We start from the raw sequence: 26,871 nt of genomic DNA, 5'->3' as shown, positions 1-26,871 counted from the left end.
AATTTTTTGGCCAGGGAAAGGTTTATGACCTAGCTAGGCCAGATAGGAAGAGGGTAGGGAAGGATTGTGAATTTTTTGTCAGACCAGTTTTTTGTCCAGCAACTGTTGAGCGGAGGTGGCAGCTCCACCAGCTAATAGCCCCATTTCAGGCAAAGGGAGCCCAATCCTTCCTGCTCTATCCCTTCAAATTGAAAATAATCCATCAGGGACAAACTAGGTTCTTCGTATCTGAAGTTCAGGCAAAGGAATTTTTTAACTCTATTTAGTCAATAATGACAATGTCAATAATGTTTGCTTCTTGGGTAATCATTGCGGGGGGCTTGCGGTGTTGCTATTGGGGCTGAGTTGATATGTACTTTTTTGAGTGTTGTTTTGTTTCGCTATGGTCGGCTCAGATCCTCAGACGTTGGTTAAATCGGTGGTATGATCTAGGGGAGAGTGGGGGGAACCAACTTATCCCATCACAAGGACCTTGGCCCTGATGCCTCATAAGGGGGATGAAGGGTTCTTGGTGGCAGAGGGGAGTGGGGGGTGGTAGGGTGTAGGGGTGGGTTTGGGCTGAGGGGTCGGGTTTTTTAGGGGGTGAGCAAGTTTTCAGCTTTAATATTTATTCGTGGTATTGGTGACAGTAGTTTTTGTTTTATATCAGAGTTTATGATTAAAAAGCATCTGTATTTTGAGTGGAGATTAGGATTTACCCTGTGTGTAAACGGGGCGGGATAGATTGCGTTTAAGTTCATGAAACATCTGTGGTCTCAATGACGGGAAAAAGCGGGTCTTGCTCGATAAAATTGTCCAAACTATGCAGGTAGAGATCTTGTGTTTACAAGAGACACATATACCGTGGGGGAAGAGGGAGTGTTTGAAAATACCTGGCTATGATCTTGTAGCTTGGTCTTGTCAGACATCCATGATTAGAGGGGTGGCCATTATGCTAAAGTGAGGGGTGGGGTCCTGTGAGAAAGTTAGAGAGGATATTGCAGGCAGGTGGGCTATAGTGGAAATTGTCATCAACGGTAGGTCCCTATCTGTGTGTACCATATATGGCTTAAACTTGGACGACCCAGAAGTTATAAAATGTTTAAATCTAGAATTAGCAACATTTCCACACCCTATGTTTTTGTGTGCAGATTTGAATATTTATTTGACAAGCAATTTTAAGTTGGTAAGTGATCAAAAGTATTTTGGTAAGAAACCCAGGGTCTTTAAGGCTCTTCAGACGTTAGTCATAGAACATGAGCTGATCGATGTCTGGCATTGACATAATAAATATAAGGATGGTTTTATATTCTATTCTTCCCCCCAAAATAAATTGGTCCATTTGGAATATTTTATTTATTTCTGATCAGTCGGTTGGGCAGCTTCTATTGTAGTATCCCCAAGAATCCTATCAGATCATAATTCATTGATAGTTGAGTGTCCCTGGGGCCGTTCGGTCAAATTTCCTAGACCGTGGTCATTTGAAAGAAAGCTTCTTCTGGAGCAGTCTTATCAGGAGCATATGGAGAAGTGGATAATTAAATTTTTTAATATCAATAGGGAAACCGCATATGATTGCATTGTCTGGGATACATTTAAGGCAGCACTACATGGTGAGACTAAAAGCTTTACAGCTCATCGATGGAGTATTATAGAGGCACAGATTAAGGGTTGCTTCGAGGAGCTTCGGTTGGCTGAGCTGGAATTAACACGCAATATCCAGTATGGCCTCAATATTGCCCAGAGCCAGCAGGCTGTGGCTATAACTAAATCTAAACTTCTGGAATTTTTTGGTCAAGATTTGACTGCAAAGTATGTGCAGTTTCGTACGATGATGTACGAGTTTGGAGAAAATTCAGGTAAAATTCTCGGTAAAGACTGCAACAGAAAAATATGGCAAATCGAATCGTTAGAGTTCAGGATCATCAGGGTGTTAATCAGGATTCGCCCGACAGGGTCACGGATGTTTTTAAGAATTTTTATACTTTGCTGTATGAGAAGGAGAGTTGGAGCTCTCAGAGCGAGATTCTGGCTGATTACTTCCTCCAGAATATCGACACTTTGAAAATTACACTGGGACAGAATGAGGTACTTTTTGCTCCAATTACTTGGGAAGAGGTTGAGCTGGCTATTAAATCTCTGGCCAACAGTAAGGCTGCGGGCCCGGATTCCATTCCTTTAGAATTTTATAAGGCATTTTCTTCAGTAATCAGTAAGGACATGTTGTCAGTCTTTAAGGCAGCGCAGGGTGGTGTTATACCGGATTCCTGGTGCCAAAATACGATTGTATTGTTTAAAAAAAAAGACAAATCCGACAGAAATCCCTCATCTTATTGTCCAATTTCACATATAAATACAGACAGCAAAATATACTCAAAAGTATTATCTTTCAGACCTGCACAGGTTATCACTCCGTTAGTTTCTCTGCACCAGCACGGGTTTATACCGGGCAGGGATAAGTGTGACCATGTTCGCCGGGTCATTGCCCTGCTGGACTAGGCTCAGACCACGGGGTCTCCCCTCGCTGTGATTCTGTTGGACGCCGAGAAGGCGTTCGACAGGGTCTCCTGGGGGTTCCTATGGCTTCTGCCCCGGTGGAAAGGCTTTAACTCTGAGTTTATCCAGGCTATTCAGTCATTATATATCTCCTCGGATGCAACAATCCGGATCTCTGGGCAAGAGTCAGGGCATTTTAACATCAGCAGGGGTACCAGACAGGGGTGCCCCTGCTTGCCCTTGCTCTTTGGCATCTACACTGAACCTTTTCTCAGTAAAATCGAAGAAAGCTTAGATCTCCCCGATTAGGGTCAGGGGGTAGAATACAAGACGCTGGCTTACGCTGACGATATTGTGGTTTTAACCAGTGATGTCGGACCTGCCTTTGCAGCTTTGGAGATTCTTGCTGAACAATTTGGCTTGTTATCACGGTACAAGTTAAATATTACAAAAACGCAGGTCATTCAGTCCTCTGCTATGTCCCACTCTGATGTTCCTGCTGTTACAGAAGCATTGTATCTGGGGGTCAAAATTACTGCTGCAGTCGCCAAAATTCCCGACCTAAATATTCTTCCAGTAGTCGACTCTGTCAAGACTAAGTTGGAGAGGCTGGATCATTTGAATTTGTCACTCTAGGGTCACTGCAACGTACTAAAAATGTTGGTTCTCCCAAAGTTTCTGTATCTGCTTAGGACTATCCCTCTGGAATTCTCACAAGCAACCTTGGTTAGGGCCGGATTTGTCTTAGGTGTCTTTGGGGATACCGTCGATCACGCAGGGCGGCCAAATAGATCTGTCTTCCTAGGGATCGAGGCGGCTGGGCAGTCCCCAATCTCTTATTTTATTATAGGTCCACCATGTTGCAACACTTTGGGCCACTGTTGTTGGGTGATAGGGCAGTTGTTTCCCTGTGCAGTAGGCCACCTATATATGAATTACTTTTGGGGGAGGCGGCTAAGGGTATCTTAATGGGATATTGGAACCCAGTTACTTTAAAAAACACTAGGTTTAAAGTCATTGGGGCTATGTTTTCGGTATGGCAGTAAATCCGCCGTAAATGTATTATTCCGAAGGTTAATATTTATACGCCATTCAATGCGATGGTGTTTTACCAGCTATTTTTCAGGACCAGGTTATCTTCAGATGGCAGAGATTGGGCTTGAATCTCATAGGCCACCTGTGCTCGGTGGGCAAATGGCCTTTTTCGCCTCTCTAAGGGAAAAATGTCATATACAAACGCAAGGTTTTTTCAAATATATCCACGTCAAAAGCTTTGTAGATAAATATCATTATAATACCCCCACAATGTTTGATAAGTTCATTTTAATCGAGTTGGCTCAAGGAGGGCTAAAATAGGCTTTTTTTATCAATATCTTTTATTAGGTCTTCCTGATGATCTTGATGCACAGGATATTAAGTGGGTGGGGAAACTGAGAAAGTCAGGAGTGGATATAGTGATGGCAATGATTCGGCTCTGTATTACATCTCAGTGGTTAAGTCTAGAAGCCCCTACCTTTTTGAATTGGAGAGCTAGGATGCTAGCCCTGTACAATCTGGAGTCCTCAGTGTATCTATTAAGGGGGAGAAGAAGGCGGGAGATGGCCACTAAGATATGGGCCCCTCTAGAGGAATGGTCTAAGAGCTGAATATTCTTTCTGGTATTAAGCAGTGTTGAATCTTATTTGTTTACTGCTTTTTTGATGTTCTGGGTTATTTTTTTTTCTGTCTCCTGCAAATTATGGTATATTTCGTATTGCAACTGACTGCTTATTGATTTAATGCTTTAGTATCTTCTCCACCGTTTTTTCTAATGTGAATATTGATGCCACGACTTGTCTTTTGTTTCCTATATATAGAAAATACAGTTAAAAAAATGAAATATATGCTGTACAACAGGTTGCAATGTTTGTTGGTTGTTGGGGGAAAGAGTCTGCAGAGGTTTGTGGGAAGATTTAAATCAAAATATCAGGGCTCTGTAAAATAATACCTTGTTTGTTTACATAGGTCTTCATACCAGAGCTCTTCTGTTTGTAAGCACTGTAATAACATATGCTACTATTATCCACTCATGGTACTCAATTTACTGACCTTCAGGAGGATGGAAGACTGAGTCGGCTTAGCCATGATTCAAGCTCCTGTTGATCACCCCTTAGGTCCAGAGACAAATGTACGGCTTATTGAGCTATCCCTCTGGGATAGTCACAATGTAGGGATTAGGCCTTAGGCAAACTGACTTAAAATCTATGTACAAATCTATCTATATATTTAGGAACAAGTTTTGTATATGAAGAAGCCAAACGTGTATTGATGACCATAGTTTTCATGAAGTACGCATTGGACATTGGCCAAGGGCTCTTTGCTTCTCAGGTGAATTATCTATTTTTCCTCTTTGGTTTTCTGGTAAGATATTGATTTACAGAACTCAAATGTAAGCAATATGTAGTGCTACAAACGCTGCCAAAATGTGTGCTCGGAATCTAAGCTCTGCGCAATATGTCTGCATTTCTATCAATGTACACAAAAGCTAGGGGGTGTGGCTTATGAGCCGATGAGGACAGTCGCGCCGACCCCACCGTTTATCCTGCAAGGAGAGCCGGAATAGACTTCCAGCGAACCGGGGAAGGAGACCAGAAGAGAACGAGATTGGCGGCCATCTGGCCCCCGGTTCGACTTAGTGACCTGGAGGAGTGTGGAGCCCGATCTGCGATTCCCCAACATGGTGGCCGAAGTGGCTGATAGCTTCCCCTGCTGGAACTGAGGAAGGAGCCTGACGGTGGCAGGGGCTGCAGAGAGCCAGAAGGGTTATCATTTGGTGCCTCCTAATGACCCGGAGGAGAAAAGAATCCGGTCCGAATGAGCCCAGTGTGGCGGCCGATACAGCCAAGTGCACATTCTGTTGAGGCTGGTGACTTAGATCGGATTGCGATCTTGCGGTGTGGGAGACCCCCCTCAACGGCGAGGCAGACACCGAACACCCACAGCACGTTCGGGATACCCCGCCGAGATTGGAGCGGGGAGTTGAGCGACCACAAGAGCTGCAGAACCTGTGAGGCCCTGAGTGCGGACAGCTGCGAGGAGGAAGAGGACAGGCAGCGGACAGGAGTGGGCGGCATGCACTGCACAGGCTGCCAGTGGAGCGAGTTGAGGCGGCGGGGACTACTGCTGCTGCGGCCCCCTAAGCAGCGGGGTCCTCAGGTGGGTGGTCCTTGGGCTGGAGTCCCGCTGATGCCCAGATCGTGAGGGCCTGGGTGCGGCAGTATAGCCTGGAGGGTGGGGAGGAGACGGCCCAGGACTGCAGAGCTGTATGAGACTCGGTGAAGAGACAGTGCACTGGGAGAGCCCCTGAGGCCCTTAAACCACACAGCGAACCAGGAGGACCAAACACTGGAGGCAGGAGTGGACTGATGGTGGCCTGATCAGTGGCGGCCTGGGGGGATTAAGGTGGCTCCCCTACAGCCTGTGCTTGGTGATGTGCGCTGGCTGGTTGCTCAGCCTGGGGGCTTGGTGCATGTCCAGGACTCTATGGACTAGGAATTGTTGAGCCAGTGGAGACGGACGGTCATCCCCTGGGGGGGCCCAGGACGCAGTTATACAGTGGGGGTCATCTTGGGGATCATCGTTGTGGCAGGTGGCAATTCCTGAGGGGCTGAGCCAGAGAAGGACTGGATGGAGTGCGTTGACGCCAGGGGAGGCTAGGGAGAAGCTGGGGTAGGATATCGACTTGAGTGGCTTGGCAGAGGGTCACCCTCATTCATACATTGGACACTGTTAGACGGGACCTGGAGGGTCGGCCGAGGACAAGGGGAGAGGTCTCCGGGGAGAGCCGTCTCCAGCGATCGTACAGACAAGTAACTTCCCCCCCACAGATGGACACCACACAAAGATAAGGTTTAACGTTCTTTATAAGCAGTCTTGAGGTACGGTAGAATGGTACAAGGAGGTCTGGACTCAGGGGTCCCCTCGATTCTAGTCTCTTGGACGGGAAAGGGGGTAGCGGGACAGTCTTGTTACCAATATGGTAGTTGCGATGAGATGATGGGTAGCTCACAATCCTCGAGCTCGGCGTTCTAGGAGGACGGGCCGCGGCAGCGCCAGCAGGTCCCGGGGAGATCGAAGATGGCAACGGTCCGCGGCAGCGCCAGCAGGTCCCGACGAAGATGGTAGTTACAATGGGCCGCGGCAGCGCCAGCAGGTCCCGGCGAGGATGAAGGTTGCAGAGGGCCGCGGCAGCGCCAGCGGACAAGACGACAGTTCACAAGGCAGGGCTGCGGCAGCGCCAGCAGTCCGTCAAGGATGAGTTCTTCTCGGTGTCTCTCGACTCCAGGATACAACTGCCTTCCTGCTCTGGAGCTGCAACAGTTATAGGTCTGGCGGCCTTTGATGTCCGGACCCTCGCACTTGGAGGTCGGGAGGTCCGGGATGAGGGAGTCCAGACACCCAGCAGGGGGGTGGAGCCAGCGTCCGGGGAGGCTGGGGGCGGTCGGCACCTGGCGGGGGAGAGCCATCGACACTTCTTCCTCCCATTGACCTGCCAAGTGGTCCGTTCACCTCCTGGGTGGATGGTGGTGCCGGGATGTCGGGGCCTGGCCAGGCCCAGGGTTGGGGTCGAGCTGAGGCCATGCGGCCTCGTGGTGCAGTGTCCAAGATGGCGGCCGGGCCGGGCAATGGTGCTGACGGTGGCCCGGGCCCGTGATACAGAGATGTCTGGGGGCAGGAGTCCCGTAGGGGACGGATTGCGGGTTGCTTCTGTGGGTAGCACCTGGAGAGCTGGTGTCCGGGCCCTGTCCTGCGGGGAGGGAGCGAGCCCTTCATGTGGCCTGTCCAACAGACACCCTCCCAAGGAGTGGACTGTATGGTTGTCCGATACGGGTGCAGAGGAGAGGCGAAGAGCACCCAGGAGATCAGGTGTGGGCGGGTCTGATGGCCCTGTGTGGTTACTGGTGTGTGGGGATCCCCTTTCTCCCCAGCCGCTGGGGGGCTACAACTGCGGCCGGTGAGGTGAGGGAGTTGCTGCAAGATCTAATGGCTCCTGAGGGTCCAGAGAGTCGAGAGCTATGGGGAAACCATGAGGCCGACAGGGGGGCCCAACCGGAGCAGGAGGACAAGCCTGCGGAACTACGAATGCACAAGGCAGTTGAATCGCAGCCGGAGGGACGGATGCAGCAACAGGCCGACCAGATACTCAAGGCACAAGAGATGCACTGCAGCAGGACATTGCTCAAGTGTCACTGGGTTTGGGCCTCCTACGGGCGGATCATGTTGAGCTGGCCGACAGAGTGAAACAAACTGAGACAACATTAGAGATCCTAGAACCCTCCAAGAAAGCAATGGAGACCCAGATGGGGGATGTCACTCGCAGGTTGCATGTACTGGAACAGAGAGCCAAAGATGCTGAAGGGCGCAATAGACGGAACAACATACGAGTGGTGTGCCTGCCGGAAGGAGTGGAAGGGGGTAGTATGGTGGACTATCTGGAGCAATGGCTGCGGACCGAGGTGGCTCCAGAGGGTTTGACACCATTCTAAACGCTGGAAAGAGCGCACAGGGTGCCAGCCAGACCGTTGGTGCATGGAAGACCACCCAGGCCAGTGGTGGCCTGCCTACTCCATTACAAAGATAGAGAACTGCTCCCCAAACAAGGCTCGCACGACCAGCCCATATAGAGTGGACCATAACAATGTTAGGCTATTCCCGGATTACACATTCGATGTGCAGCACCATGGAGCCTCGTTCCTGGTGGTCAAGAAGGCCCTCCGGGACAAAGTTGTCCAATACTCGCTGATGTTTACGGCACGCTTGAGAGTGACCATGGATCGTAAAACGTATTATCACAATGACCATGAGGAGTCATGGAGTTGGCTGGAAACCTACCGGGCAGGAAAGGGCGAAGCAGGTAGCGCCCTGGGGCAGTGGATGGAAGAATCGCACCAGCGCCGCATGAGAAGCACCAGGCGGAACTGCACTGGAACCCGGAAACCCACAGTGACACAAACAGAGAAGGAGAGATCGGCCGCACTACAGGCCATGACAGAGATATCCCAGGCGAAGGGAGCAGGGACAATGGGGGTGACTGAATCCAAAGGAACAGATACAGGTAGTGTCCCACTGCCACCTGGGACAGCCCATGAGATTGTCGATGCTTGAACTTAAGTAGTTGGATCCAGAGACTTGGGAGAGGGGTGGAAGGTTGTTGCTCCCTTTTCTTCACAGGGGTCAATTGGAAGGAGCGGCGTTAGAGATGATCGGACCAAGAGGGCAATAGACTTGTGTGGCTGCCTCCACCTAGGGCCCTTTCGGAGAGGCGGAAGCTTTGTTTTATAGTGGGGTACGGTGTTAGGACTCACTGGAGTTGTAGATCAGATCTTCTCGGCACTAGGGCTCCCACCTCGGTTCCGATTCTTGAGTGGACCTCTGGTAGTGACCAGAGGGATAGTTAGATATTAGTTTGGATGGGTACTAGCTGTTTTAGGACCAACAAGACGTGTGCCGTGACGTAGAGCAGTCCACATCAATATCAGACAGCTGGCCGTTGAGATTGGGATAAAGAAGTAACACGGCACCACACGGAGTGATTATTCACCCGTACTGGTTGCATATTGAATAATATAGCTGACACGCAATCTATGGCCAGGCAGATTTGATGACAGCACCGTTGGTGGATACAAGAGCGGTTTTTAAAGAATAAGAGATTAAGATTGCGCCAATTTTTAAGACAGCCATGCTGATGGCGTTAAAATTTTAACCCGAATAAATGTGAGACTGCGAGCCGCCTCGAAATAAGATGGTTTATATATGTGTGGGATTCTATCAATGTTATCCTGAAGAAGATGTTGGCTTTTAAATACTGTGCCCACCGAAACGCGTTGATGCCCCTTTTGAGTAGAAGTATTTGAAGCCCTGGTGACGACATCTCTGATTGAAAAAATTTGTTTTACATCGGAGTGTGATTATTTTTGTGGCTATTATACTGATCTCAAGCCAATAGGATTCATCAATTTCTTTGTCCCTGTTTCCCACCTACGATAATTTGATTGTCTTCTGTAATGAGAGTCTTGTTTTGCATAACCTGTGTAGTTTTTATCTATGTTTGATGTTTTTAAATGATACGTTTTTTACAAATTGAATAAATTGTCAAAGTTTTTTAATTGATTTTTCCTTCTTTGCTCCGGTTTGAATGAATTGTTGTGGTAAGAAAGTGTCTTTGTGATTTAAGCTTGTACCCAAAAGGGAATTTCTTTTTGACATTTACTAGCTGTTTAGAACCTGTTCTGGGGAGGGGTGGTTGGGGGAATTTGAGGGTTTTTGTTGGGGTAGTTAGAACCACTGGTGTTCCGCCTGATGGTGTGCAGTTTAGGATGAGGAACGATCAGCATCAGCATCATGGGGGCATCACCTGAACTGAAGTGTATTATGTGGAATGTATGGGGGATGCATACAATGTTAAAACGCCACAAGGTGCATGCTTATTTAGTGCGTAGGATAGTACAGATTGCTTTCATCCAGGAAACACATGTAGGTCGCACATACTCCACCTCTGCTAGGGGTACACTGATATAGGTCAGAAAGGGGGTTAATTTTCAGCCGCTATAGCAGTTAGTGGACCCGGAGGGGAGATTTGGGGCTGTCATGGGGCGATTGGATGGGAAGGATGTGGTGTTATGTAATGCATATGCCCCTAATGTGGAACAGGCGACCTTCTTCGATCGACTATTGGGGAAACTGGCGACTGGCTCGGTGATACTGGGTGGTGACTTCAACTCCATCACAGATACGGTGATGGACAGATCTCACCCCCCCCCCCATTTCCTGAAGCTCCCGTACACTGGCTCTCGAAGGTTCAACGGGATTGGCAAGATAAATGGGGGCTTATAGACACATGGCGTGCGCAACACTTAGGGGAGCGGGACTACTCTTATTTTTCTTCACTACATGATTTACATGTACGGCTGGACACCATCCTATGCACTCCGGACATTCACGCGTCGGTCAGACACAGCGAGTATTTAGCAAGGACGATATCGGACCATAATCCACTGTTGTTGGTGATAAAATGGGCACGGGAGAGGCCAGTAGTTCCTACCTGGCGATTACGCCCGGAGGCATTGGAAGACTCAGTATTTTGTGCGGAGGTACAGGAGGGTATAGAACACTATTTCCTTGAGAATGAGGGTACAGCGTCCAACCTAGGTGATGGAGTGGGATGCATTTAACGTGGTGGTGCGGAGTTTATACATTACCAAGATGGTGGGCCTGCGGAAAACAATACTGCTGGATATTGAAAAGGAGGAACTGAGGCTGCGACAAGCGGAGAGAGCCCGCCCGAGGACCCGGGGTTACAGGGCGAGGTTTTGGTCACAAGGGAGGACATGGTGGCACAGGTAGAGAGATTGCGCTGCTTTGATCACAAAGCATACTTGGTCCGGGTACACGCAGAACGAGATAGAGCTGGCACTTTGCTGGCCTGGCTTGCCAACCCTGCTCCGAGGGATACACCTATATTGCCTTTGGCGGCGACTACTGGAGTGCCGGAGTATACCCAGAAGGGGATCAGTGAGATGTTCCTGGAATATTATGCAGACCTGTACAGGAGTAAACTACAGGATACGGGCAACAGGCTGGAGGACTTTTTAGCAGGTGTCCACCTCCAGCGCCTCAAGTCGGACCAGGCAGACTCATTGGGACAAGAGATTACAGGGAAAATACGCGGCACAGTAAAACATATTGCACGTAATAAACCCCCAGGTGCCGACGTACATTGATACCTTGGCTCCTAAACTGTTAGCAGTTTACCAGGGGGCTCGGGCCCTGGAGAGGCTACCTGCATCCACTCAGGAGGCTATTATTATTCCCTTGCTGAAACCTGGGAAAGACCCCCTAAATAAGAAAGATTATCTCCCTCTGTCAATGTTAACATCTGACTACAAAAATACTCATTAGGATTCTTGAGACTCGACTCCTTCCATATATGGAACAGTTGGTCCATAGCGACAAAGCAGGTTTTATCCTGAAGCACACCACAGCAACTAATGTGAGGCGTCTCCTCCAAATTTTAGGTAAAGATCATAATGCATTCCCCACTGCAGCGGTTCTCTCAGTAGATATAGAAAAGCTTAGAGTGGTCCTACTTGTTTAGGGTCCTGCGAACATTCGGTCTAGGAGAATCCTTTGTGGGGTGGATGGAGATTCTCTATAGGTCAGCCACGGCTCGGTAAGGACGGGCGGGACGATCTCCAGCTCTTGTTTAGTAGGGCAGGGACACGGCAGCGGTGCCCGCTTTCTCCATTGCTGTTTGCTTTAGCCATTGAGCCTCTGGCTGCCCATGCCAGTCTAGGGAGACATTATCCTGGGTTGGATCTCCGTGGGGATATGCAGTTCATTTCTCTGTGTGCCGATGACCTCTTAATTTTCTTGGCAAATACGGAAACTGCCTTGGAAGGTGCAAAGCATTTACTCCACACTTTTGGTAAGTTCTCGGGCTGGATGCTAATTGGGCAAAGACTTTCTTGTTCCCGGTGGCACAGTCTGAGACTGGCCCTTCCCAAGTTGCGGGCATTCGCTGGGAGCCCAGCTGTTTGCCCTATCTTGGCACTAACATTTATCACAGCTCCGAGGACTTGTTGGAGGGAAATGTGGGTAGGGCCGTACGGGCCCTTAGGAGCAGTTTCACGTTTTGGAGCACAATGCCGCTCTCGTGACAGTATTATTTTTGGACGCTGCAGATTTGAGTGCTGGGCTCCACCTTTACTTTGCTCCGCTCCATGGCTGGGCGATTTATATGGGGGTCTGGCAGGAGGAGGGTTGCACTGTCCATGATGATGCGCCCAAGAGCCGACGAGTGTTTGTTAGTGCCGGACTTTGAGCTGTACTATCTAGCGGATCAGCTACATTGGCTTACTCAAGCGGTAGCTCGGGAGTTTAGGGGGCCGGAGGGTCCAGAGGGCCAATGGATTCCGCATCATACCTTGTCCTTCATAGTACTCCAGCAACGTCTTCGTCTCGAACTGCTTATCAGTGAGGAGCGGACACTGAGACTTTGCTGGAACAAGATTCAGCGCCGGGCTGGGTTTGCTCGTCCGTATGCTCCGGAGATCACGCTGGGCCGTCCAATCCCCACATGGCGGGGATTGGACGGCGATGGCCGAATGGGAGGAATTAGGAGTGCAGGTACTGGGAGACCTGTACGAAGACGAAGCTTTATTACAATTTCAGGCCCTGAAGGACAGATATGGCCTACCTATGGGGGATTATTTATTGCACTCAGCCCTAATATCAGCAATGCAACGGTATTGGAAGGCAGGATTCTTGGAACCACAGACAACAATGGCATGCCAGTATGTGGTGATGTCTAAGGGAACCGTTAAGGTGCATGCTGACTGAGGGGTTGGAACCACTGCGGGAGCTGCGGGGGAAATGGTTGGCGGACTTAGGCAATGAGATTTCGGAGAAGACATGGTCCCAGTTAATCAGAAGGGCTTGGAAAAGCAAGAGGAAAGCTCGATTTCAATTGATACACTTTTACATTCTGTATAGGGCATATTTAACGCCTGATAACATTAAGCAATACTTTAGGACGGCCTCTGCTCGGTGTCCGCGCTGCAGTCTGGAAGGGGCTAATTTTCAGCATATGATGTGGGGGTGTCCACGACTCGGGAGCTATTGGGAGGAAGTGGTGGGTTTGCTTTGTGGAGTTACGGATCATAGTGTGGAACCTGACCGGGGACTTGTTTATTGCACTGGTGTCCGCATACTTCTAAAACGAAGGTTACAAGTAAGTTTAAAGATTTAGGGCTTGTCTTAGCAAAGAGGGAGATCACAGCGCACTGGAAGTCGGTAAGAACCCACCCTGGGGAGGTGGAAGGCAGAACTACTCAAATGGGCACAGAGCAAAGGCACGCTTAGGCTTAGACAAGCTATGCGGACTAATCATGAAAAATCACTAGAGGCAGCAAGGGCATGGGAGGCATTGGTGATTCCACTGCAGGCACCTGAGATGGATTCGGAGGACGGTTCACTTTTGGAAGTCCCAGTGGATTCACCGGGCTCCGCAGGGGGGGCGGAGTAGCACTATATGTGTATTTGAAATGAATATTGAATGTCAAATATAACATGTTAACCTGTACTGTATTGATATTATCGAGACATCCACGACAGCAAGGCTAGAAGTTGTTGCGTTACGCCTGGTTAGGGCACATCGGTGGTAGGGGAGGGAGACTAGGGGAATTTGGTTTGAATTCAAGTTTATTAGGTAATTTCTGTTCTAAAATAGTGGTGGTTATTGAATGCTAGCCGGGGTTACTCCATTAGTTAGTCTAAGAGAGGCACAATGGGCACGGGATGTAGGATCAAGTGATAGTTAATACGGTACTTCAGAAGTTCCGAGCTGCTAGAGCTCAGGGGAGAAGCGCAAGGAGCGGCTGGAATATGTACAAAGAAGGAATACTGTTGTATACCTGCATTTTGTTATTCGGAAAACAATAAAAACATATTTAAGAACAAAAAATGTACATAAAAAGTGACTGGGGTTCCATGTGAGTTTAACATTATTTGTTCACCATTGTTAACAATACTCTGGGCAACACCCCATGCTAAATTCCCTGCTTCGTTTTCTTTGTTTGCACAAGGGTTCCCCCATTATCCTCCACACCAGGTGGGTCATTTTCTTTCTCACTAATCACCTCATCCTACCTTCCGTTGTGGCTATTCTCTTGTGTGCTGCTCTTCCAGTTTCCCTTTTGATTTCGCTTGGGTTGGTGACTGCAAAGTAAATCCTGGTTTCTTCTTCTCGGTCGTGGCCCAACTCATTTTTAGGACTTCTGGGATCCAGTCCACGGATGTCATCCCTGGCTGTAGCTAACCTCCTCAATTCCCAGTGTTAGCTTATCTGCTATGAAGTGTAGGAAGTCGCAAGAACGAGACGCGAGAAATGGCTGACGCAGGATTCATCCACACAGAGCGTGAGCAATAAAATTATTGCATATGAGCAAAGCCACTGGAATTATGTTATTGTGCGGCCACAGCGATTTTCACATAATTATAGATTTGCCACATAATCCATTGTTTGATGCATAATCTGCAGATGTTACCAACAAAAAAACATTGTTTCAAGCACAAACGGTGTAAAAGTTACTAAAAAGGCGTCAAAACGCATTGCAGTACAATGAAAGGCTTTTTGCAAGGTTAACTAGTTAATTTGTTGTTGCTTACTGCTTTATTCGGGTGTTAACCTGGTACTAATAAGGTGCAACTAATGCCCAGACAATGTTTACAAGTTTGAAAATCACAAAATAATGAAGGAATACTATCACAAAATATGCCACATTATGCCGCATAATTTGCCTGATTTTGCCACATACTTTACTCACCCCTGTCGCATACTTTGTCCCTCCCCAGCTGTAAAATTCACATGGCCCTATATATAAGTCATGCTGAGTCTTTACATATTCATGAACAGGGTCTGTGGCAAGGATGCATCACTGGCTAGTAAAGCATGAAAACTATCTTTTCTGTGAACACAGTGTGGGAAGCACCGTTTACTTGATTAAGAGCAGAGCACTTTTGAAGAATGAGACTCCATATGTGCATCTACATTAGCCTCTGACCCTAAATCAGCTCTCCCACCTTTCCCCAATTAATCTCAACACAACAGAAAGAGTCGGTAAATGTGTGCTGTTCAGAAGAGCAAAGATGTATTTGGTAGAAGGGAAAGGTTTCCTTGCACTTTCTAAGGCAGTTCTGCTGCTGCATCAGTTATGAGGCTTGGCACATTCATTATACTGTCAGACTAATGGCGCTAACAAAAACTGAGTGATATAGAAACCCATTAGGTTTATACCAGATAACTGTGAGTGCACAGCCTAACAATGGGGAAAAAAGAAGAAGTGTAGAAAAAACTCAAGAAAGAGCTGTCCTGTACTATTCTCAAAACAATTGTGGCGAATAACACAACCATCCCAAGGTCGGACCGGGACTGAAAATAGGCCAGGAACCAAAATAAAAGTTGCCCCGATTAGTCAATTAGATATCTTAAAAAGTGGCCCATATTTGCAAATTCGGGTAGATTTGAATTTGGAAGGACACAATGTATAAGCGTTTTGCATGGTACGGCAGACTGTATGGATTGGGCTTGCTGAAAGCAACGTTTTTTTTAATATCAGAGAAATCAACAATAAAAACCTGCCCAGTGGATGGTAAAACGGACTCAGGAACAGCACAAAAAACGACTCACACACTGACTTGTCAGACCACCCATCGGGCACTGCCTGATTGGGAGGTTCAAGGTCGAACTTGAAAAATAGGACAGAGAGTCAGTCCATTATTGCCCCAAAAATGTTATTTTAGGTCAAACTGTGAGTTTTTACGGCCAAAACAACACATTGCTTCTTATCATTGCTCCTGGATCAACAACATTTAATGTATGCTTGTCTAAACTTAAAGCTATCTTAGATTGAGTTTTACCAGAAAGAAGGGAAGTAAAGCAATATATTCGACATTGTCAATAGTAGAAGAGACGTGCTTAAAACCTATAGGTATGACTCCACCAGTTTGATACTGAACAAGCAAATGCTTCTTCCTGGATCTCAATGTCCTTACCTACCAAAGTCCAGGTCATCGTGCCAGCTCCTCCTGTGACAATTGTTCTGCCCAGCTTCCAGGCAACCCACTACCCTCTGCTGCCTGTTTATCTGCTGCCCTCTGTTTGTGCTTCCTCTGCTCGTTTCTTGCTCTGTTTTTCTTTTTCTGCTAGTTTTTCTGCACTCTAGTTTCCCTTTTTCTGCTTCTTTTGCTGCCCTCTGTTTTGCCTTTTCTGTTTGTTTTCCTGCCCTCCGTTTTGCCTTTTCTACTAATTTTTCTGCTGTCTGTTTTGCCCTCTTCTGCTCTGCCTTCCTGCTCATTTTTCTGCCCTCTGTTTCTTCTGCTCATTTTTCTGCCCTCTGTTTGGTCTTTTTCTTCTTGTTTTTCTGCCCTCTGTTTTGCCCTCTTCTGCTCTGTTTTGCCTTTTCTGCTCGCTTGTTTTCCTGCCCTCCGTTTTGCCTTTTCTACTCATTTTTCTGCTGTCTGTTTTGCCCTCTTCTGCTCTGCCTTCCTGCTCATTTTTCTGCCCTCTGTTTCTTCTGCTCGTTTTTCTGCCCTCTGTTTGGTTTTTTCTTCTTGTTTTCCTGCCCTCTGTTTTGCCCTCTTCTGCTCTGTTTTGCCTTTTCTGCTCGCTTGTTTTCCTGCCCTCCGTTTTGCCTTTTCTACTCATTTTTCTGCTGTCTGTTTTGCCCTCTTCTGCTCTGCCTTCCTGCTCATTTTTCTGCCCTCAGTCTGGTCTTTTTCTTCTTGTTTTTATGCCATCTGTTTTGCCCTCTCTGCTCTGTTTTGCCTTTTCAGCTTGCTTGTTTTTCTGCCTTTCTGTTTTGCCTTTTCCTGCTCGTTCCTTCCCTCTTCCTACCGTTTTCTCAAGACCTGGCTTTTTTACAGAGACCTCGCAACCCAGCACCCAGATACCCTCAGTAGTGGCAGTGCCGTGCTCTACAAATGCTGATTGAGTGATCATTCATTGACTGACCTAACTAGACACATTTGGAGACAGGAAAGGTGCCGATATGGAGTTTTGTATGAAAAAGTAAATTTACATTGGTATATACGTTGCCGGCTATGTTGAACCAGAAAAGTTTGCACTTTAGTTCATGAATAGTCCACATTTTTAAACTTTGGTACTAATGCCAATACATCAGTCATACCTACGCCCCTTGCATTCATTGTTTTAATGGTGTATGATTTTGGCATGCTGAGCAATTGCTTTGGATACTTTTAATTCAGATATTGTGTGTGTTTTTTTATATGTATTGTGAATGTCAGACTAAAAGAATAATTGTCTTGGAACCTAATGGTTCAGCGCCTTTAGCCCGCATAGAATACAGACGTGAAATGCCCAAACTCATTTATTCACAACATTACTTCTGATAAAGGCATTTGAAAGCTAAAGTAAAATGCCATCATCAATAATGTGGTTATCAACCATCATGGGTAAATTGGCACAACTGGCAGTGAAAAGGGAAAATCCTGCACGGTAGGAAGAGGGAGAAATCGTGTGCATTATTCTAAAGGCATAAACTGGGAAGACCTTTCAAATGTTCAGCCGGTGGCAATAGCTTTACTGTGGAGAGACAATCGAGAGGCAGTGGCAGACAGATAAGGGTCTTAAAGTCTTCCATCCCTTAACTCTGTGTTCTTCTGTTTCATTTCCACTGCCATAGTAATGCCTTTTCCAGAGCATAGTCTTTAAACTGTGTGCTCAAGTCTTACCAGTCATGTCAGCAGCACCAGTGGCGGGGGCGGAGCCGACTGGAGGTCAGCCATCATAGTCCATGGTACATTTCCAGTAGCTGTATGTGGAGAATATTGTATTCGCTTTTGAAAGATGTTTTTTTACAGGCTAAATGTTCGAAAGCACGGCTGAATTTCGCAGTGGTGCTGGAGCTTTATCTCCAAACCCCATAGGTAGTATCCTCAGTTTCCCTAATTCTTTTCCACGATTTCCTTCTAGGCACCATCAGTCATTGTATTTGCACCATTTACACTCATGCCCTGCATTCCCGTGATTCCGCCGCAGTAGAACAAGTAAAAAGACTGTGGGTCAGATTTTTAAAAAATGCACGCAATGCAGCACGGCTTACAAAGAGGCTGCAGTACATGGTGTGACAGGGAGAGCGCCATATTTACAGAGAGATGGCACTCTCCGCCCCTTACTCCAGGTGAGGCGCTGATTTCAGCTGCTGTGCGCCACAAACTTACGTTTGCGCGATAGTGCTAGGGTGCATGCCTGAGTCTAGTATTGATTTTGTACAGGAAGGGTACTCGTCCTGTACAAAATACTATGCACAGACAAATTTAAACACTTTTACCATTTTATATTGTGGTGTGCGCTCTAGCCTATCGGCGCATACGGGATTACGTGATGCGCCGTGGGCTAGAGCGTCATAGGCGCGCATGCGCAAATGAGTAAAGAGAAACGGCGCGAAGGCAGAAATCGGCAGTTGGCGATCGGAGCAGTCGTTGGTTAGACGCTCGGCGCCCTTACTTTGTACCTTGTACTTGGAATGAGAATAAACGCATTCCTGTTCACCATAACTTGTGTCAGTGCACTTCAGTGGGAAAATACAAACATTACAGTGGCGACGAGGCTGGGACCTGGACACCACCGGGCACAGACGACAGCAAGGGTATTAACCCCCACTCCCACGAGCCAGATAAGGCACAGGACCGACAAGGAGAGCAAGGGCGTGGCAGCAGCGCAACAGCACGACCAGAGGAAAGCCACCAACCCCAGAAAGCCAGGTCAGTGGGGCCCAAGACGCAAATAAAGCCCCCAGGCAGCAACCTGGCAACCAAGGGAGACACCCCTGAGCCAGAGGAAGGGGGGAGGACTGCGCAGGCAGCGCACGCTTCGAGGGACAACACCCCAGGTAGCCCAAGGGGTCAAGGAGACACGGCAGGCAGCGCAGGAGCGCCCGGTGTACCCACTAATAGAACCCAGGAGGAAGGACCCAGAGGTGAGGCCAGAATGGCGAATCAGGCATCAGCCCTAATGGCGCCAGTTCCATTCCTAACCAGGCCAGGGGAACCCCAACTCAAATGGGAGGACTGGAAGGAATACTTCCTAAATTACATCGAAGCCTTAGAAGACGAGAGTGAAGGGGAATACAAGCCGGAAAGGAAGAAGAGGCTTCTGCTCCACAACTTAGGCCCAGAGGGGGTCAGAGTGTTCAAGAACTTGGTGCCCAAAGAGAGGGGCGTGGAGGAGGCCGACGTTTTTGAAAACGCACTGGACGACCTGGATAGCCATTACCGCCCAGCAGTCTGCGTCTCGATAGACCGCTATAACTTCCAACAGAGGAAACAAGAGGCGGGAGAATCCATCGACGACTACGTAGCAGCCCTCCGCAGGTTGGCCATCACGTGTAGATATGGAAATTTACAGGATGAATACATAAAAGACCAAATAGTGATGCACACCACCAGCAGAGCAGTCCAAGATAAGCTATGGGCAATGAATGAAACCACCTTGAAAGAAGTAGTGGCGATGGTCAAGAAGGCGGATATGTCGAAGAGAGGCGCGGACGCAGCGAAAAGAGAAAGCGGGCCCAGACAGATGGTTAACAAAATAGACGAAGCGCCACAATCCAGTAAACCCAAAAGCATGCACGGGGACCCGAAGAAGGACACAAGAGGGCCGGGGAAGCAGATGCCTCGTTCCAGCCCAGGAGCGAAATTTGCGTGCTACAGATGCGGCAGTGCAGCGCACGCTGCCCAGGACAGGCGCTGCCCCGCGTTTCGAGCCAAGTGCTCGTTTTGCGGGTTGACGGGGCACTTTGAAAAGGTCTGCCGGAAGAAAGGATCGAAATCCACGGTCAAGTGCATCGAATCGGGCACGGCCAACGTCAGTGAAGAGGACGAGCAGGAAGAGGATGACCAAGTGCTCTGCATCGAGGATCAGGTGCTGGACGTATCCGGAAAACGCAGGGACAAACCCCGCACCCACATGCACATAGGAGGCGTCAGGGTATACGTGGCTGTAGATTCGGGATCCCCATGGACCATAATACAAAGATCGATATGGGAAGAGGATTTCGAGCCAATTTTAGGCCCCGACCTGGAGCCACCGGACATCAGACCCATCTCGTACACAGAAGATTCCATTCCGCTGGTAGGATGCAAGGAGTTGGTGTTCGAATTTAGAGGGCGGTCAGCCTCATGCACCCTGTACGTAGCAGAAAAGGGCCCATCAGTGCTGGGGTGGAAAGACGCAGGTGCCCTCGGCATCGTTCTCAACCCCGGAGGGAAAGAACAGATCCTGCTAACGGACGAATGGCCCCTGTCGAAGGAGGAGGACTGGAAAGCAGCATACCCCAAGGTATTTGAGGGCACGGTTGGAAAACTGGATAAGTTCGTGCATAAGATGGCCCTGAAGGAGGGAGCAGTTCCCGTAGTACACAAAGTACGGAACATACCGATCTCCACAAGCGAGGCAGTGCGCCTGGAACTACAGAAGCTAGAAGAGCTAGAGATCATCGAGCCAGTCGACAGTGCAGAATGGCTATCGCCCTTGGTAGTAGTGAAAAAGCCAAATGGGAAGGTCCGGCTCTGTGTGGACCTGAGGGAGCTCAACAAAAACCTCATAGTGGAGAGATTCCCGCTCCCCAGGATCGAGGAGATGCTAGCCAGGACAAAAGGCATTACTCACTTCTCCACCATTGATCTAACATCTGCGTACTACCAGATAGAACTCCACCCGTCGAGCAGAAAGTACACAGCGTTCATTACACCCTTTGGATGTTACCAATTCAAAAGAATGCCCTTCGGCCTGGCATCCGCCGCAGCCGTTTTCCAGAAGTTGATGCACAGGTTGTTCAAGGACATCGTGGGGGTGCAATACTTCCAAGACGACATCCTAGTGATGGGCACGGACAAACGTGACCACGACGAGAAACTCCATAAGGTGCTGAAAGTGCTGCAAGGCAAAGGAATGACGGCGGAGTGGAGCAAGTGCAGGATCGGTTCTCGCACAGTGACCTACCTGGGACACGAGATAGGAACACGAGGTATCTCGCCAAAGGAGCAGAACGTGAAGGCGATAAAGGATGCCAAGGCCCCTTCAACCAAGGAGGAAGTGCGGTCATTCCTAGGAATGGCCGAGTATTACAGCAGGTTTGTTAGACAATTTGCCACGAGAACACACAGGATGAGACTACTGACCAGGCTCAATACGAAATTCGAATGGGATGAGGAAGCCCAGGCCGAATTTGAAGCCATTAAGGACTGTATCAGCCATGCCATTCCCTTGCAGGGATTCGCCCCCACAGACAAGTCCATAGTGACAACGGACGCCAGCGACAAGGGCTTGGGGGCTGTCTTGGCGCAGGAGAGAGAAGACGGAACAAGAGAAACCATCAGTTTTGCATCCCGGGCGCTGTCCCCGACGGAACAGAGGTACAGCGTAATTGAAAAAGAGATGCTGGCGGTCACGTGGGCGCTGGGCAAATTTCGCCAGTTCATATGGGGCACGAGATTCAGGCTCCAGACGGACCACAAGCCACTCATCAAAGTATTGACGTCATCAGGTCACGACACGGCCACTCCGAGGATAGCAAAAATGACCCTGAAATTGCTGGATTTCACATACGATGTGGAATATCTCCCAGGTACGCAAAACAAGGTAGCAGATTATCTCAGCCGGGCAGCGGCCATGGAGGAAGCTCCGGGAGAGTCTCAGGACACAGAGGAGATGGTGGCCAGCATGGAAGACCATGAGTCGTCCATCAGTGCGCAGGAGTGGCAAGCGGCATATGAACTCGACGAGGAGAAGATGGAGGTAAAGAAACATCTCACGTTGGGGTGGCCGGATAAGAAGAGACTGACGGAGGGGGTCCGGCGCTTCTATGAGATGAGGGAAGAATTGTCCCTGAGCGACTCGGGAATTTTCTTGTACAGAGGAGAGAGAGTTGTGCCCCCAGTGACGCTGATACCCCGACTCCTGAAGGTGCTTCACGAGGGGCATCTGGGCATAGTGAAAACCAAGGCTTTGGTCAAGCAAATGTACTGGTGGCCAGGAATGGATGCCCACATCGAGAGACAGGTGCGGGAGTGTGAACAGTGTCAAGGAGCGGACAAAGTGCTACGCCCACTCCGTCCTGCATTAGGAAAATTCGACACCCCACACGGCCCATGGGAGGAAGTGGCCATAGATATCCTTGGGCCCATTCTGGACAACAGAGGAGTGAATAAGTACATATGTGTGGTAGTAGACAAGTACTCCAAGTGGCCAGAAGCAGACATACAAGAGTCGATGGACACCGACACGATCTTGAAGTTTCTGACAGGGCTGTTCCTCAGGGAAGGAATACCCAGAACCATCCTAAGTGACAACGGACCGCAGTTTGTGTCGGATAAGTGGGAGAAATACATGAAGAGGAACGGAATCGAAGTAAGACACACGGCAGTATACCATCCGGCCTGCAATGGTCAAGTCGAGAGATTCAATAGAGTGCTGATGGGCTCCATTCAGGCAGCAATATCGCAAGGCAAGGATTGGGAAGCAGAAATGATGAACATGATATGGGCATACAGGATAACGCCCTCAGTGGCGGGGTACAGCCCGTTTCAAGTGTTAAGAGGTAGGCATCCCTTCACAAGGGACAACGTGGCATGGAGGGAGAAGACCATCACCAGCAAGTGGTCCCCGGCCGTGGTGCAACACAACCTGGAGAAGGCCCAGAAAATCTACGCAGCACACTATAACAAACGTCGTGGCACCAAGGACACAGAGCTAGAAGAAGGGGAGTGGGTGAGGATCAAGCTCCCTACTTTACAGAGGAAGGGCGAAAGCAAATTCAGCCAGCCGCTACAGGTCAAGGAGGTGCGGGGCAGGGCTGCCCTCCTCAGTGATGGCAGAGTATGGTCGCAGGATCGAATGGCCAGGGTAAACAAAATCCTAGTCTGGCCCAAGACTGAGGAAATCGAGAGGAGCTTGGACCACCAGGAGGCTGTCCCACTCCCTGAATACGTGGTAGATGACCAAGAGGAAAGCATAAGGGATGACCATGAAGAAGCAGGGGGGAGTGCCAGGTCGATGGACGGAGAAGCGAGACAAGTGAGTGCGGAACCGAGTACAGGCGGGAGAAGAACTGAGATGCCCCAAGGAGAGACGGCGGTGAGAGAGAACATGCCGGTAAGACACACCCGCAGCGGAAGGGCAGTTGTAGTGCCCTCTCGTTATAATGACTTTGTGATGAATGGACACTAGAGTTGTGCCAGCCCCCGGGCACCCTACATAGACTTTGGACACTATGAGGACTCCACCATGGGGAGGAAATGTTATGTTTAGTATTGTGTAAAAGGGGGGAGATATGTGGTGTGCGCTCTAGCCTATCGGCGCATACGGGATTACGTGATGCGCCGTGGGCTAGAGCGTCATAGGCGCGCATGCGCAAATGAGTAAAGAGAAACGGCGCGAAGGCAGAAATCGGCAGTTGGCGATCGGAGCAGTCGTTGGTTAGACGCTCGGCGCCCTTACTTTGTACCTTGTACTTGGAATGAGAATAAACGCATTCCTGTTCACCATAACTTGTGTCAGTGCACTTCAGTGGGAAAATACAAACATTACATATATGTGTTCTGCACAGTGCATTTCTCCTCTTAACGCCTCCTTTCAGATGGCATTACCTTTAGGAGCTAAACCCTGTCTACAATTGTTTGTAGATTGGATTTTGCATCAAAGACATGGGTGGTTTCATGGGAACGCCTATGTACCACGCACGCAACCCTGCCTTGGCGCTAAGTAACGTAAAGCAATGCTTCGTTCTGCTTTGCATTACTTGTAGGGTATTTTCCAATGCAAAACAAGTTTTGCGCTGGAAAGTAAATTGATCAAAAAACATTTTGTGCGGGTTAGCGTCACTTTTGTAACGGTAACCAAGCGCAAAACGTTTGAAAATCTACCCCTGTGATTGTGGAGCAAGCAAGAATATTTTGATTACCATGGGTGATATGCTTTTTGAGCTGTTATAGAGTTCTTCTGTATTTACATTTTTTGTAATTAAGCTGGATTTGATTTATCCTTAAAACTTTGTGGGAAATGTATTAACATTACCATCCCAAAGTTGATACGTCTTTCTTTTTTTCATCCAGGGTTAACTGAGTGGTTAATCTTTCATCAGCTTTCAGTTTTGCCAAATTTTTAACTCAGCAATTAGATTTTCAGGTTAAATTTCATTGGGTTGTTTTTTCACTTAATTAACATAATGCCTTTGTAAGCAGAGGTGCAGAAGATGATGCCAGAGAGGTACTGCCCGCTACTATACTCTTGGTGAAGTGGTCAAAAACCAAGGAGTGGCAGCGTCTTTCAAGGGTGTCTCTACCAATAGGGGAGAGGGATATGGAGGAGATGTGTTGGACTTGGCTCTCTCTACAGGGTCACCCCGAACCTTTTTCTGCCTTTGCCTCTCCTACTTTCTAGATTAGTTTTTCTTGGCTTTAGGCTCTGTGCGCACTATCACTGCTAACTAGTCCTAAAGTGCTTGTGCTCTCCCCTTAAAACATAGAATATTGGCCTACACCTGATTGGCACATTTAATTAACTTCTAAGTCTCTAGTAAAGTGGTACTGCATGTACCCAAGGCCTGTAAATTAAATGCTGCTAGTGGGCCTGCAAACAAAACAAGTGATGGACAGAATGTGGATCAATGTCACACATTCAACCCAGTCCAAAGATCTGGGTCCAAATCCATCGTTTTTTTGCACTCCACACCACCCTGGGTTAGACAATGGCGATATGCAAATCAGCTCTGACCCTGTGCCCCATGGGAACAGTCCAGTCCGAACTACAAAAGCCATGTCCTTCCCAGAACGGAATCAAGCATCCGAGGACCGGACCGGTTTCGAGGTAACACCTCTCATCAGCCCGGCTAGCTTGACTCCAGTGGTGTGGAGTGCCTGGGACCCACGTCTGAGCATCCCCAGCGCACTTATGGCGGTATTGCAAACAAAACAAGTGATGGACAGAATGTGGATCAATGTCACACATTCAACCCAGTCCAAAGATCTGGGCCCAAATCCATCGTTGTTTTGCACTCCACACCACCCTGGGTTAGACAATGGCGATATGCAAATCAGCTCTGACCCTGTGCCCCATGGGAACAGTCCAGTCCGAACTACAAAAGCCATGTCCTTCCCAGAACGGAATCAAGCATCCGAGGACCGGACCGGTTTCGAGGTAACACCTCTCATCAGCCCGGCTAGCTTGACTCCAGTGGTGTGGAGTGCCTGGGACCCACGTCTGAGCATCCCCAGCGCACTTATGGCGGTATTGCAAACAAAACAAGTGATGGACAGAATGTGGATCAATGTCACACATTCAACCCAGTCCAAAGATCTGGGCCCAAATCCATCGTTTTTTTGCACTCCACACCACCCTGGGTTAGACAATGGCGATATACAAATCAGCTCTGACCCTGTGCCCCATGGGAACAGTCCAGTCCGAACTACAAAAGCCATGTCCTTCCCAGAACGGAATCAAGCATCCGAGGACCGGACCGGTTTCGAGGTAACACCTCTCATCAGCCCGGCTAGCTTGACTCCAGTGGTGTGGAGTGCCTGGGCCCCAATTCTGAGCATCCCCAGCGCACTTATGGCGGTATTGCAAACAAAACAAGTGATGGACAGAATGTGGATCAATGTCACACATTCAACCCAGTCCAAAGATCTGGGCCCAAACCCATCGTTTTTTTGCACTTCACACCACCCTGGGTTAGACAATGGCGATATGCAAATCAGCTCTGACCCTGTGCCCCATGGGAACAGTCCAGTCCGAACTACAAAAGCCATGTCCTTCCCAGAACGGAATCAAGCATCCGAGGACCGGACCGGTTTCGAGGTAACACCTCTCATCAGCCCGGCTAGCTTGACTCCAGTGGTGTGGAGTGCCTGGGACCCACGTCTGAGCATCCCCAGCGCACTTATGGCAGTATTGCAAACAAAACAAGTGATGGACAGAATGTGGATCACTGTCACACATTCAACCCAGTCCAAAGATCTGGGCCCAAATCCATCGTTTTTTTGCACTCCACACCACCCTGGGTTAGACAATGGCGATATGCAAATCAGCTCTGACCCTGTGCCCCCATGGGAACAGTCCAGTCCGAACTACAAAAGCCATGTCCTTCCCAGAACGGAATCAAGCATCCGAGGACCGGACCGGTTTCGAGGTAACACCTCTCATCAGCCCGGCTAGCTTGACTCCAGTGGCTCTAACCCAGGGTGGTGTGGAGTGCAAAAAAACGATGGATTTGGGCCCAGATCTTTTGACTGGGGGAGTGTGTGACATTGATCCACATTCAGTCCATCACTTGTTGTTTTTGCAATTGCCGCCCTAGGTGCGCTGGGGATGCCCAGACGTGGGTCCCAGGCACTCCACACCACTTGGAGTGAAGCTAGCCGGGCTGATGAGAGGTGTTACCTCGAAACCGGTCCGGTCCTCGGATGCTTGATTCCGTTCTGGGAAGGACATGGCTTTTGTAGTTCGGACTGGACTGTTACCATGGGGCAACAGGGTCAGAGCTGATTTGCATATCGCCATTGTCTAACCCAGGGTGGTGTGGAGTGCAAAAAAACGATGGATTTGGGCCCAGATCTTTTGACTGGGGGAGTGTGTGACATTGATCCACATTCAGTCCATCACTTGTTGTTTTTGCAATTGCCGCCCTAAGTGCGCTGGGGATGCCCAGACGTGGGTCCCAGGCACTCCACACCACTTGGAGTCAAGCTAGCCGGGCTGATGAGAGGTGTTACCTCGAAACCGGTCCGGTCCTCGGATGCTTGATTCCGTTCTGGGAAGGACATGGCTTTTGTAGTTCGGAC

This window comes from Lissotriton vulgaris, chromosome 2_1 (assembly GCF_964263255.1).
Source record: "Lissotriton vulgaris chromosome 2_1, aLisVul1.2, whole genome shotgun sequence".
Lineage (NCBI taxonomy): Eukaryota > Metazoa > Chordata > Amphibia > Caudata > Salamandridae > Lissotriton > Lissotriton vulgaris.
The sequence above is the reverse complement of the archived record's forward strand: the minus strand, read 5'-3'. Positions refer to the sequence as shown.